Source organism: Nyctereutes procyonoides, unplaced genomic scaffold (genome assembly GCF_905146905.1).
Source record: "Nyctereutes procyonoides isolate TBG_1078 unplaced genomic scaffold, NYPRO_anot_genome, whole genome shotgun sequence".
Classification (NCBI taxonomy): domain Eukaryota; kingdom Metazoa; phylum Chordata; class Mammalia; order Carnivora; family Canidae; genus Nyctereutes; species Nyctereutes procyonoides.
The window spans coordinates 22,549,740-22,563,680 of record NW_026575125.1 but is presented as its reverse complement, the minus strand read 5'-3'; the positions used below and the strand labels follow the sequence as shown (position 1 = coordinate 22,563,680).

Below are 13,941 nucleotides of genomic sequence, written 5' to 3'. Positions count from 1 at the left end.
CAGTGTTTGGCCCCTGGCCTAACTGGCAAGTTTTAGCTAGGTGTGTCCTGGTCTGCTTGTGAAATGAGACCTATCACTACATCCACCAGAACTGAAGCCTGGCCATAAGCTCTAGTTGGGAGACATGGTTTGGGTGGGAGCTTGTGCTGGTGTTCTGGGGGAGGGTCCGGACATGCAAGGACTGAGGCAAGTGTTTCTGAATAGGGCAGTTCTACTGGAGCACAGCGGGTAGAGCTTGGTGTAAGCAAGTTAGGCAGCCAATATTGGCACTATGCTGTTTCCTGTAGTTGGCTCTGTGTTCATGAGAGGTGGGGGAAGACAATGGAACTGGCCAGCTCCTTTTTTTCCCAGAGTGGTGTCTGCATGAATGCTGCCTCTCAGAGACATGCTCTTAAGAGTGAATAATCTCCCCGGTGTGTGCCCCGGGCACTCTACAATTCACTCTTTCTAGGCTGTGTGCTCCCAGGTTGTTTGCCTGCCTTCTCTCCAGGAACAGGTCAGTACTCTCCAGGCTGTATCCCAGCCAAGTCTGCTGACCTTTAAAACTCCAGGCTTTAAGCCTCACTGGTTGCAGGAACTCAGGGAATTCAGCTCATCTCATTTTCCAAGTCAGTGGCTTTGGGGAAATATTCTCCTGTGCATTCCCTTGTGTGTTCCTGTCTTTGTCACCCTTCTTGGTAACCATGGCTCCCACCTCTTCCACAGCAGCCATGGTCCGTTTCTCCCCTAAGCCACATCTCTGTGCTTCCTACTATCTTCGATGTGGTCTCTTTTCTCTGTTTAGTTGAGCTTTTTCTGTCAGTTTTCAGGTTGATTTCTGGGGTATTTAGGATGATTTGATAGTTATCTAGTTGCTGTATGTGATACAAGGCAAACCTAGGGTCCTATTCCATGTTCCTCTGCTGGGTCTGTTTGTTTTTTATTTTAATTGCTATACTATTAATTATACTGTTAATATACAGTTTATATTAGTTTCAGGTGCTCAATATAGTGATTTAGCACTTCCCTATAACACCCAGTGCTCATCAGAAGTGCACACCTTAATCTCCATCACCTACTTTACCCAATCCCTTATCAACCTCCCCCTCTGGTACCCATTAGTTTGTTTTCTATACTAAGAGTCTGTTTCTTGATTTATCTCTCTCTCTCTCTCTCTCTCTCTCTCTCTCTGTCTTTTGCCTACTTGTTTGGTTTCCTAAATTCTACATATTGAAATGGCTTAACAGCATAAAGTTGAACAAAAATCAAAATGGCTACACTAATGGGTCAGCAAAGCTTGGTCTTAAAATAACCTTTTTCCCCTCTTCTGCAAATCTCTCCTCCTCCTTTCTCAGCCTTTTGTTTCAGGAACTTGGTACTATCTTGAAAATGACTAATGAAGCTGGCAGCAAATACGTAATTCCTATCAAAACTGGCTAGATCCCATATTTCTGTAGAAAACGTCCCAACCTCTTCCTGTGGCATGGGGGTAGGGTTGCAGTTTTTGAACGCCATAGCCTGCTGCAGCATCCCTTGCCCAGCAAAGCAATAAAGCTATTATTCCTCCGTAACCCAACTTCCGTCTGTATTATATTTTGGCTCTGAAGCACAGAGGTGGGTTTTCAATATGAATGAAAAATATAGTATTTGTCTTCGTCTGACTTATTTCGCTGAGCATTATATTCTCTAGCTCTATCCCTGTTGTTGCAAATGGCAAGATTTCATTACTAGATTATTTTTTGAATGTGCAAGCATTGTATTTTAATTATCCCTATTTGAAAGTTCAAAAAGCTGCTTCATTATATGTTACAGTTCTCAAAGGATTTCCCAGGTTTTATCAAATTCATGTTTCAGAGTTACTTCAGGCATATTAGCAGATGCATTGTCAATCTGCTTTGCTTGCGCTTTGAATCTTTCTACAATATTGTAGTGAATAGCATGCTGTAACTTACCAAGCAGATGGTGGGAAGGTCTAGAGGCCCATGATCTGGCTCTTCCTGGTAGCTAGACCCTTGCATTAGGTTTGCCAGACAGGAGAAATTTAAGAGTCCAAATTTGTGTTGAGTTTCATGGGTTAAACATTTATAGGATCAAAGTAGCAAAATACCCATGATTTCAGGAGTATAATCATTAAAAATTGGATAGTCACTTGAAGATATATTTCTCAAGTTTCTTCACTTTGCATTCATATTATGAAAGATAAAAATCACTGCCATGTCTGGCAATGCTGACCATTCCTGTGCCACCTGCCAGAGTCTTGTCCAGAGACCAAATATCAGGAGTCTCTTGGGTAAAAACCAATCATTGTTATACCCATAACCCAGAAGACATTTGAATATTTCTTTGTTTTTAAGAACTTAAGAGATGCCTCTTGTATCGATTTGTATATTTTGTGTTTTGTCAGTGAATGTAAAGGAAGATGACGTTGCAGAAACAGGAAACTATTCCTAGAAGTTTTATTGTCAAGCTGTAAAAAAAGCTTCAGAGTATCCCTTGAGCTCATATATCCTTTTCTGATAATTCTGGTGTTCCCTAGAGTTCCAATGGGCTATATATAAATATTACATTTCTTTGCAGAGAGCTTTGATAAACTCTTTGAAGTCTTTGGAAGAGGTACTCAGAATAGAAGGTGATCCAATCTGATTGTGAATGCAAAGTAATGGGTCCAAAGAGATGACTCTCTGAATGAAAATCTTTGTTTATTGTTCCCCACCACCTAATTTCTTATATTGAAACATAAGTACTACTGGAAAACAATTTGGAGGGAGGCTCCTCAAAAAAATTAAAAATAGAATTACCATATGATCAATCAATAAGTTGGAGAAAGACAAATACCATATGATTTCACTCATATGTGAAATTTAAGAAACAAGACAAATGAGCAAAGGGGAAAAAGAGAGAGAGGCAAACGAAGAAACAGACTTTTAACTATAGAGAACAAATTGATGGTTACCAGAAGGGTGGTAGGTGGGGGGTTGGATTTAATAGATGATGGGTATTAAGGAGGGCACTTGTGATGAGCAGGAGTGATATATGCAAGTATTAAATTACAATATTGATACTATACTATATTGATCCTATACCGTAGTATATACTATACTATTACTGTATTGATACAATTCTGACACGATAGTACACGGTATGTTAACTAGCTGGAACTTAAATAAAAACTTTAAAAAGAAACAACAAAGAAAAAAATAAAAATGGAATAAGTGCTTAAATAAGAATTTATATATAAAATTTAATCTTTTTGAATCCTTTTGTTTAATAGTCTGTTTTTGCTTTCTCATATATTATCACTAGAAAAGCTGTCTGATATACATACCGTACTTGGTGATATGTAAATCTTCAAAGAATATCTAAGTTGAAGAGTCTATACAGTAGGAATAAAAAAGCTGATTATATATTTCTATTTGTTTATTAGTGCTGGGTTAGGATATGAGGATATTTTTCTATAGAAAATAAATATCCAGGACCATTATACCCCTAGACTTCAGAGTGTGAGACAGCATAAAAATACAGAAATTCTCTGGACACTTTACACCTACCTCCTGAAAGAATTCCAACTTAAAAGCAGAGATCCTGGTATTAAAGAAGGAGAATAATGGATAATTTGGGACTAGGACCTCTGAGAGCTGGCATAGGGGCAGAATAGTTGTCCCTGTCTTCCTTTCTAGGTCTTGGGCTGATTGAATAATTAAATTTAAATAAGGCAAATTTATAGGAGAAAAGCAAAAATTTAGTAACATGTATACCTCCTGTATGCCTGGGAGAGAGCCAAGAAAACTGAATAACTCTCTGAAATGGGCAAAGCCATCATCTTAAATACCATCTTCAGCTAAGACAATGGATGTTGGGGTTCAGAGTCAGTTATGGGAGATTATCAGGAGAAACATAAAAAGTGAGGGTAACCATTTGCTTCAACGTGGATGGAACTGGAGGGTATTATGCTGAGTGAAGTAAGTCAATCGGAGAAGGACAGTGTATGTTCTCATTCATTTGGGGAATATAAATAATAGTGAAAGGGAATAGAAGGGAAGGGAGAAGAAATGTGTGGGAAATATCAGAAAGGGAGACAGAATATAAAGACTCCTAACTCTGGGAAACGAACTAGGGGTGGTGGAAGGGGAGGAGGGGGGGTGAATGGGTGACGGGCACTGAGGGGGACACTTGATGGGATGAGCACTGGGTGTTATTCTGTATGTTGGTAAATTGAACACCAATAAAAAATTAATTTATTAAAAAAAGTGAGGGTAGGGTTATTATGCAGATTTAAGTCATTGCCTTTTCTGTTGATATGTTTCTAGACATTTAGAGTCATCCTTCTTTTCTTGGTATATAATGGAGATCTCCCTTATAAATGTAAAAGTCTCTTACAAAAGGGAAACTTCTACACAGTTTTCAGAGTTTTTCCAGTGTCTGCTATTTCTTAAAAATAATCAGCCTAAAATGATCAGTATGCCAAAGAAGCATATCTTGGGAGGCAAAATGTGCTCTTCTTCACTAGGTATAGTGATACCTAGTGAGGGTGATAAAGAAGATTCATTAAGACTGTAAAGAAAATATAAATGGAGATGTTCAAAAGTGACTAAGATGTATAGAGATAAGGAAGTATACTGTACCATTATCTGCAGAGGTAGAAGCAGTTGAACCAGAAAACCGACTTGACATTCATATTCAACCACCAGTCCAAGACACCTTCACTTACAATGAATGGATGGACATAATTAATATTTTCAATTCTCTCCCTGAGTTCAGAGAGGAAAATCCTCTCTGAAGACCGAGAAATTGGGATTTTATTCAAGTTGAGGAGAGTAACTCTGCAGCTGCGTTGGTGAAAAAAGGAAGGGCAGTTTTGCAGTTAACCTTAGTACCACCATCTTCCCCATAGTTCTCAAATAGGTGTGCCCAGAATGATGTGTAATTATATACTGTTCTATAGCTGTGTTAATGGTGGTAGTCAGACAAGTGTATAGATCATTGAAGGAGACTAACAGAACCCAAAATAACAAGGTTTACAAATCTACCGTTTATTGCCAGGAAAGGATATAATATATAATAAGTCAAATCTTTAGAGAGTCAGGATATGCATCACAACCACAGGCTACCTCACAACAAGGGATTGGAAAGGTTGTAAGCAGGCTCCGGTCATCCTTCCCAATGGTCCTTCTTTATCACTTGGATCAGGAATTGCCAACATTTGCACGGAGCCAGTGATGCCAAGATGGAGTCTCAACCAGACCTTCTTACACCTTTCTGGTCATATTGCTGTGTAACCAACCCCAGTAACATAACCCTTGTGCAAACTATCAGTAATGCTGCTGTTATCAGGTGTAAATCATCAATCAGGTGCAAACCATCAATTTAACTTAATAAACAGTGCTGGCAAAGTGGCACAAAATGTGCTGAAACTTGCCTTGGACCTGTGGTAACAAAACAGTACTGGTAATCATTACATTTCATTGACCATGGTCAGTACCATGCAGATACATGGAATCTCATGTGGTCTCTAGATAGTGTTACACAATTTCTTTTCCTTTAGTGCCTGCAGTTCTCGGTCATGCTGCTTAAAGAATGAAGAGATAGGGGCACCTGGGTGGCTCAGTGGTTGAGCATCTGCCTTTGGCTCAGGGCATGACCCCGGGGTCCTGGGATCGAGCCCTGCATCAGGCTCCCTGCAGGGGACTTGCTTCTCCCTCTGTGTCTGTCTCTGCCTCTGCCTCCCTCTCTGTGTCTCTCATGAATAAATAAACAAAATCTTTTTTTAAAAATGCTTTAAAGAATGAAGAGGTAAACCAGACAAAGAGTAGTGGGCAACAAAGCAAAGGTTATTAAGTGATAGTACAAAGCTCCCGAGGAGGAGGGGACCTGAGAGGTTTGCCATCAGAGTTTCTAAATCTAGGGAGTTTTATGGGCTTTGTTAGCACACTGTTTTAATCTGATTAACCTTCCATTTGCCTGTCATCCTATCAGGTTTTTGTCCATTTATGTAGGAAAGGGTGGAGGGCTCCTTCCAGGATGATGTAAAATCCTTTTAAGGATGGTTTCCTCTTAGGGCAGGGGAGGGGGGCGGTTTGTCCCTGCCTACCTTTCTTTCACTATCCTTCATTAGTAGTATCAAGATTGAGTTGAGTTGTAGGACACCCAGCTGTTGTCTGGAGATTTGCTTGGCGCTGTGTAGGAAACACCCCCTTCCTTCCACACATTAGAAATTGAGTCTCAGAATCATTTGGATAATATCATCATATTATTTTTTCATTTGCTTATTTTTCAAATGTTGCTAATCCTTCCTAAATACAACATGAGCTTATTAAACTGTTTCTCAGTATTATTTTCTATATAAGCAAGTGTATCAAGATAATTTCCTAGTCTCCTTTGAATTATTATTATCATCCTCATTCTTGGTTGGGCTTTCTGTTCACTGGGTTTTTTCTTACTTTGTTTATTTACATAGTTTCTTGAAAAAGAGAGCATGAGAAAAAGGTAGTATGAGTTATTGTATGTCTAAAATATATTTGTTTTCTTGACGGATGGTTTGGCTCAAAGTAGTTTGAAATAACTGTCCCTCAACATTTTTGTTTCTTTTTCTTCGAGTTTCCTTTGTTGCTGTTGGGAAGTTCATGGTGGTTCTATAGGAAAATTTTCCTTTCTTTTCACTTGAAAGTATTTCAGATATTTTCTATAAGCCACATTCTTTTCTCTTATCCAATTATTTTGGTTATTACCTTCAAAGCAATGTTAATTAATAGTACTAACAATGGACACCTTTTTTTTCTTCTGTATAACTCTTGGTGGAATTCTTTTAGGTGTCCTCATTAATCACATTAGTTGTAAAATCACCTTTGTCTTCACACAAGATCTTTCTTCTTTCACTATTGACACATTAGAATTGGTGATCCTCCTTATTGTGCTTCATTTCTACATCCATGCTTTGACTTCTGTATGCTCTTTCTCGGTAAGATTGCTCTCTTTATTCACTTTGTTCAGCATTTGAATCTTTACCCTTTCCTCTACAAACCAGTAGGGTTTTAAAACGTGAGTATCTCATATTATTAAAACAATAAAAGGTTTTTGTTCTCATGGTGCTCTTCATATCTCCATTGAACAATTTAGATATGCTCATAGTCTCTGCTTCAAAAATTCCATTTATTTTCCATCAGCCACATTCTAGTTGCTATTCATGTTACTGCCTCTAATCTTGTCAATGAAATCTTTCAGTATCTATCTTGTTGATAAAACTGGTGGATGAGGGGCACCTGGGTGGCTCAGTGGTTGAGCGTCTGCCTTTAGCTCAGGTCGTGATCCCGGGATCCTGGGATTGAGTCCTGCATCGGCTTCCCCACAGGGAGCCTACTTCTCCCTCTGTCTGTATCTCTGCCTCTCTCTCTGTGTCTCTCTTGAATAAATACTTAAATAAATCTTTAAAAAAGAAACAGTGGATGAAACTGTATTTTATAAAACCCAAGTTTTCAAAAATGTTAATCACTTCTTTGTCCTTTAAAAACTCTTCCTTCATTTTTTAGCACAACGTGTTCTCTTTTCTTTTTATAACTCTGCGTGTTTTGTTTTGTTTTGTTTTTCTTGTTGTTGAGGAATTTTATCCTGCCCATGAATGTTGAAGTTCTTTGGGTTTCAGTCTGAGGCTTTCTCCTTTGCTTGATGGACAGCCCTCTCTCTGGACAGTTCCACTACTCCCAGGACTTCAGTGGCTGTCTGTCACATAGCTAACATATAAACTAACATTTCCAAGTGTTTGCCTCCAGGCCTAGGTATTCCCTTCATCTTCAGTTGCAAGAAGCCAACAGCCTTTAGATATTTCTGCTTGGATTTCTTATAGGAACTTCACCCTAATCATATCCAGGTGATAGGGTTATCTTTACTACCAGAACTGCTCCTCATGAATTATCTCTACCATGTTGAATAATGCACTTACCCTAACAATAAAATTAAACCTTTTTTCTTAACTATTTTTTCCACTACATACCCAATTTCCAATAAATCACCTAATCTGTTGACTATATATTATAAATGCCTTTATAAATCTGTCATAAGAAACTAACATTGGTGGATTTGTCATGCCCAGATTCAGACTGAGATTTTAGTCTTTTGAAAACTTTATTCCTAGGACAGCTGGGTGGCTCAGCAGTTGAGCACCACCTTCAGCCCAGGGCGTGATCCTGGAGTCCTGGAATCAAGTCCCACATTGGGCTCCCTGCATGGAGCCTGCTTTTCTCTCTGCCTATTCCTCTCTCTGTGTCTCTCATGAATAAAATCTTTTAAAAAAAAACAACAAAAACTTTATTCCTGTCTGCCTTGGGTTGGTCTCCTTTTTCTTAAGTACCACAGACATTGTCACTTAATTACGTTGTATTGCACAGTATGTCAAATATTGATTTATTGTTTCTATTTTACATTAGATTATAAACTTTCTAAAAATCTGAGCTTTTCTTTCCAGTCATTGAAAAACTAACAACTAGCAAAATGGCAGGTTTAGTGTGCTCAATAAACATAGCTCAAATTAATTAATTAAAGAAACATCTGAGATGATTTATGATGTGTTGTCATTTTAATGATTGTCTCATAGTCCAAAAGAGACAAAATATAATAATTATATTTCCTTAAGAAAAACTTTGCCTGACAAAACCCAAAGATGAAGAAGAGGAATTTTAATATTACCGTGAAACCTATTGGCCAATATACCTTTAAGTGTTATTTTTGTGAAATCATGAATCCATACAAAAGTTTCATTATTTTATAATTGAGACAAATTTAATAATAGTGTGGTCTTTTTGACCAGAGCCAATACTGTGAGTTAAAGAAGAGCATACTCACCATCAATTTTGTCCCATTGAGTTTACTGAGTTTCATTATATATAAAATTGGATGTGAAGAAATCAAAATCATTCCAAAGATGCCATCCTTAGAAAGAGACAGTTACAGGTAGCCTTTATTTAAGTTTGTGTGCTCCTTATATTTACTTGTTTATTTAGTTATTCATGTTTCAGAGCATGCATGCATGTGGTAGATTACATTTGACTTCCTGATCCTTCACTTCTGCCTGTGTGCACACACTTTGCCATATTATTTGTAGCCTCTCCCCTCTTATCTTGCTTTGGCTAATGAAGTGTTAGTATATGTAATGTAAATAGAGACTTGAAATGAGCTTGCACATTAGTTTATACATTCCCTTGTGCCTCTGTCATTACCATGAAAACATTCCTGACCTAGTCTAATGGAGAATGGAAGACATTTGGACACAGCCAAGTCCCCCAGACAAAGCCAGCCTAGAAGAGTTGACCATCAGATCACACCTCAGAACATGTGGATTAAATCCAGTTAAGATAGGCAAAAATGCTGAGCTGACATCCAACAGAGCATATGAGTAATAAATGCTAAATGTTGTATGCCACTGAAGTTTTGTAGTTTGTTACGCAGAAGATAACTGGTATGTTACAAGCCTTTCTGTATTTGTAGTTCATTCAAGGTAGTTTCTGAAGAAACATGGAAAAGTTATTGTCATGCAGGTGGCAAATTTGAAATAAGTTTCTTTAAATAATTCAACAAAGTATTAAAAATACTCTGATTTTGTCAATAAATCATAAAGAAACAAATTCAAGGAGTATTTAATAGTACAGAATTTCTCTTTGAATGTATTGAGCATCCCTCCTTCTCTACTTCAGCTCTAAAACAGGAGTCAAATGGCAGAGACAATGTTACCTGTAAAACATTTCCTCTTCTTGCATCCAGATGAATTCACTTACCTTCTGCCTTGTAGTTTGGCTAGAGTTGTGTTCTGAAGTTTTTGCCAATAATGACATGTGAGAAATGTGTTGTTTATGCTTGAAGGCAATAAGGATGGATATGGGTTCTTCATGCTCATTGTCTCTCCTTTATGTGTAGCTAAAAATGAATAAATACATTTTAGTAGTAAGGCTTTGCCAAAAAGAAATCCAGATCCACACTGTACTTAGGAGGGAAAGTCACTGAGCAGACCATGGCATGAGTAAGAAATAAACTTTGGTCTATTTGTGTATTATGGCAACTAACAATAGTTATTCTAAGTAATACAGTTATTGCATTCTCAAAATCCTTAAATACTATGTGGGTGAATATTCTAGATACAATATTGTATTCATTATCTATTGTGGCATAACATATTTAACGCAAGCAAACTTAGTAACTGCAAACAACACTGTCGATTATTTAACAGTTTCTGTGGGTCAAGAATTTAGAAGTGACTTAAGTGGGTCATTTTGACAGAGGATCTCTTCTGAGATTGCATTTGAAGTTGGTTGGGGTTACAATCATTTGAAGTAGAAGATCCACTTCCATACTCATGTGCTTGTTGGCAAACTTCATTTCCTTGTCATGTATGTCTTTTTGTAGGCTTCTATGAGTATCTTCATGATAAAGCAGCTAGCTCTCCCTGTATCAAATGATTCAAAGAGAGAGAATGCCACAGTCTTTTATCATCTAATATCTGAAGTGATACACCATTACTTCTGCTGTATCTTGTTGACTACACAAGTCAACTGATACGCTGGAGGCATGAATACCAGGAGAAGGGATCACTGGGGAACATCTGAGAGTCAAGCTGCCACAAACAGAATAGAGAATGAAGCAGCCTGAGATACACTGAAGAGTACATGCTGTGCTAGAGTAATTCTAGTTATGCTTTTTACAACACTATATAGGTCAAAAAAGCAAGTCTGCCACTCTTATTACAACTGAAAAGAAGTACTCATTTTAAAACACTGTATGGATCAGTGGGAAAGATGGGTAACAAGATGTTTAGATGAAAGAGAAAATTATATACTATTTGTTGTTTTCAGATTGTATCAAGAGAAAAAAAAAGAGAAAATATCCTTTTGTGTACCTAATTTGAAATGGTAAGGTCTTCTTTTACTTCAGTTAGAGTTGAGGGGCAGGTGGTATAATTGTCTGTTTTGAGCTAGAGTACTGAGTAGCATCATTATATACACATTAAGATAATGTAAAAATGTAATTTCCATAAAATGCCATCATGATAATCTTTAAGTCATTTTTTCCCACTGTAAAGAAGACCCTAAAGAAAGCATCTGCTAAATTTTAATTCTCAGTACTTGTTTTTTTTTTGAAAACATAAACATTGTGGTTGTATCTTGATTCTCATGAATATAGCTCTCCTTCCTTAATGTTTCTTTTTGCCATATATTCAATATTTGCAAAAAAGAAATGTAGGAGTTGGACGAACATAACTATAAAAATAATTCCCATGTAAGTGGCTCATGAATTGAGGGGAAAAAGAGGTGGGTTGAATATTAAGGAATGTAAAAGGAAAACTCTGTATATAATATAATTTCTGGAACTTGGAAAAAATAGAGGTGTATATTTCTAACATAGATTAATGGTATCAAATAATGGCATCTGCATTTGATAGAGGCAGAAGGAAGAACTCAGAATCTGAGAAGGACAAGAAAATTAGATAATAGATTTTGTTCTGTTTGAAATGTCACAATTTTGTTTTCAGTTTACAGATAAATCCCACAGTCTTGTTGCTATGGGTGTATATATATTTGTATATATGATCTTTAATCACACAGTTAACGCGAAGATGTATACCTGCTTATCTTTCTGTTGTGACAGTTAATTGTCACATTTCATAGAACAATTACCAAACCTCTGTATTGGAAAAATTCACATGGCAGATAAAGAAAATGAATTATAGCCTATATGATATTCCCCTAAGGGAGTTCCGTTAAAATGGAAATGACTATCGAAGAGGTCCAGATTAAGGAAAAATAGTAAATCACAAAAATGGCCACATCATTGTTTTTATTATTATGAATAGCAACTTCAGGTTTCTGTAATGACACCTTGTCTATCTATCAATGATGATAGAAGAGCTGTTCAGAAAGAGAAATCGTAAGGTATCTAAAATATACCTGTTTATGTGCACATCTAAGCAGATTGTTTTAGAAATCAATATATAGGGATCCCTGGGTGGCGCAGCGGTTTGGCACCTGCCTTTGGCCCAGGGCGTGATCCTGGAGACCCGGGATCGAATCCCACGTCGGGCTCCCGATGCATGGAGCCTGCTTCTCCCTCTGCCTATGTCTCTGCCTCTCTCTCTCTCTCTCTCTGTGACTATCATAAATAAATAAAAATTTAAAAAAAAAGAAATCAATATATAGTGTTGATTTTATGCTCTATAACCATATAATGTTGATTGCACTTTCAGTTTTTCATAGCAACTTGTGGGTCATCATTAGGGTATGATAATTGTCATAGTAGTGATCTTGGATTTGACCTGAACTTGCTGCTCCTATTTTAGTTGTGCGATATCTGATGATCTGATGCTCACATCATCAGTTGGGAAATGAAGGTAATAATGCCTGCTTCAAAGGACATTTGTAAGGATTAAATGAGCAGCATATGTACAAATAATTCAGAGTCTGAAAGGCACTACAAAAATTTTGGTTACCACTCATCTCCATCCTGTGCTGGAATGCTATTTCTCCTTTTTTCTTTTCTTTTCTTTTTTTTTTAAGAATTACCTAAAAAACTTATTCTTCTCTTTTGTAATCCTGACTTATACATGGATGTTTTTGGCATTATGCTATTGGTCTAAGGATTTTATTTTATTTTTTTAAGATTTTATTTACTTATTCATGAGGGGGAGAGAGAGAGAGAGAGGCAGAGAGAGAAGCAGGCTCCATGCAGGGAGCCCAGGATCACACCCTGAGCTGAAGGCAGTGCTAAACCACTGAGCCACCTAGGCTGCCCTGGCCTTTGTTTCTCCTTTTTTATGCATCATTCTCCTTTTCTGCCATCTTCTGCCATTGTCATTGTTCCTGCTGTTATAGTGCGGGTCTCTAAAAGTCCCTGCACTTACAGCCTACTTACAGCCTGCTATTTCTGATTTGCTGGGCACTAAAAATCAAACTAGAACAAAAATCAAACTACCTGAGCAGCTTGTTGAAATTTTTGCACTAAATAAATAATGCTGTAATTTCAAGGCTCTGGCTTAAAATAGGAGGCAGTGGTAATGCAGTAACGTGGTAGCCTTATTTGGAATGATCTGGTTCATCTACTAGTTATTTACCTTCTAGTTCCTGGTCGAGTTCCAGAAAGATGAAATCCAACAAGTGTGAAACTAGAACAAATAAAATGTTATATAGCGTTGTATTTGGACATAATGTATGAATATATAAACATATTTATAGATGTATAAAGTAACACAGCTCTTCCCTAGATAATAATCTGTCCACATGGAGTTTGCTTACTATTTCTCAAATCTAATGCCTTATCTTGAGTCATTCTCCTATGAACCATCTCAAGAAAAAACACAATTTTATTTCTAACATACTTTTCCATGCACTGCCACACTAAAGTCACAGCATAACGTTAGTGTTGTTAATCATAAGCTGATAAATATGTTTAATATTCAGCCAGGTAAATAGTATAATACAGGTATTTTTAAAAATCCCTTCCATTGTTTCCTTTAGCTCCTGTGTGTACCAGTATCGGACAATGTAATGTCCTGTCCCATATAGGCTGATTTTTTCACTGTCTCCCACACTAGTCTATAAATGCCTCTAGAGCACAAATCATATCCTTGTTCTCCTTGTATTACAAATAAACCACATAAGACTGGTATTTAGTTATTCTCAATAAATGTTTTTTGACTGGTTGGATAAAATATGGGAACAAAGAGGAGAGATGACTAATACAGCCAAAGGTAGAGAAAAATTCATTTACATATTAACATTTAGGGACACCTGAGTGGTTCAGTCAATTGAGTGTCTGCCTTCAGCTCAGATAATGATCCCAGGGTCCTGGATCAAGCCCTGAGTCCCGCTCCCTGCTCAGCAGGGAGCCTGCTTCTCCCTCTGCCCCTCCTGCATGTTCTCTCTCTCTCCCTCTCAAATAAATAAAATCTTTTTTAAAGAAAACATTTAATATCTCTCTCTTTCTACACAC

The 13,941-nt window shown here is 37.3% G+C and overlaps 1 pseudogene; it reads right to left on the bottom strand.

Annotated features, from left to right (window-relative positions):
• Positions 1–1,794: 1,794 nt before the first annotated feature.
• LOC129517845 (archaemetzincin-2-like) lies at positions 1,795–2,482 on the bottom strand (annotated as a pseudogene).
• Positions 2,483–13,941: the final 11,459 nt, after the last annotated feature.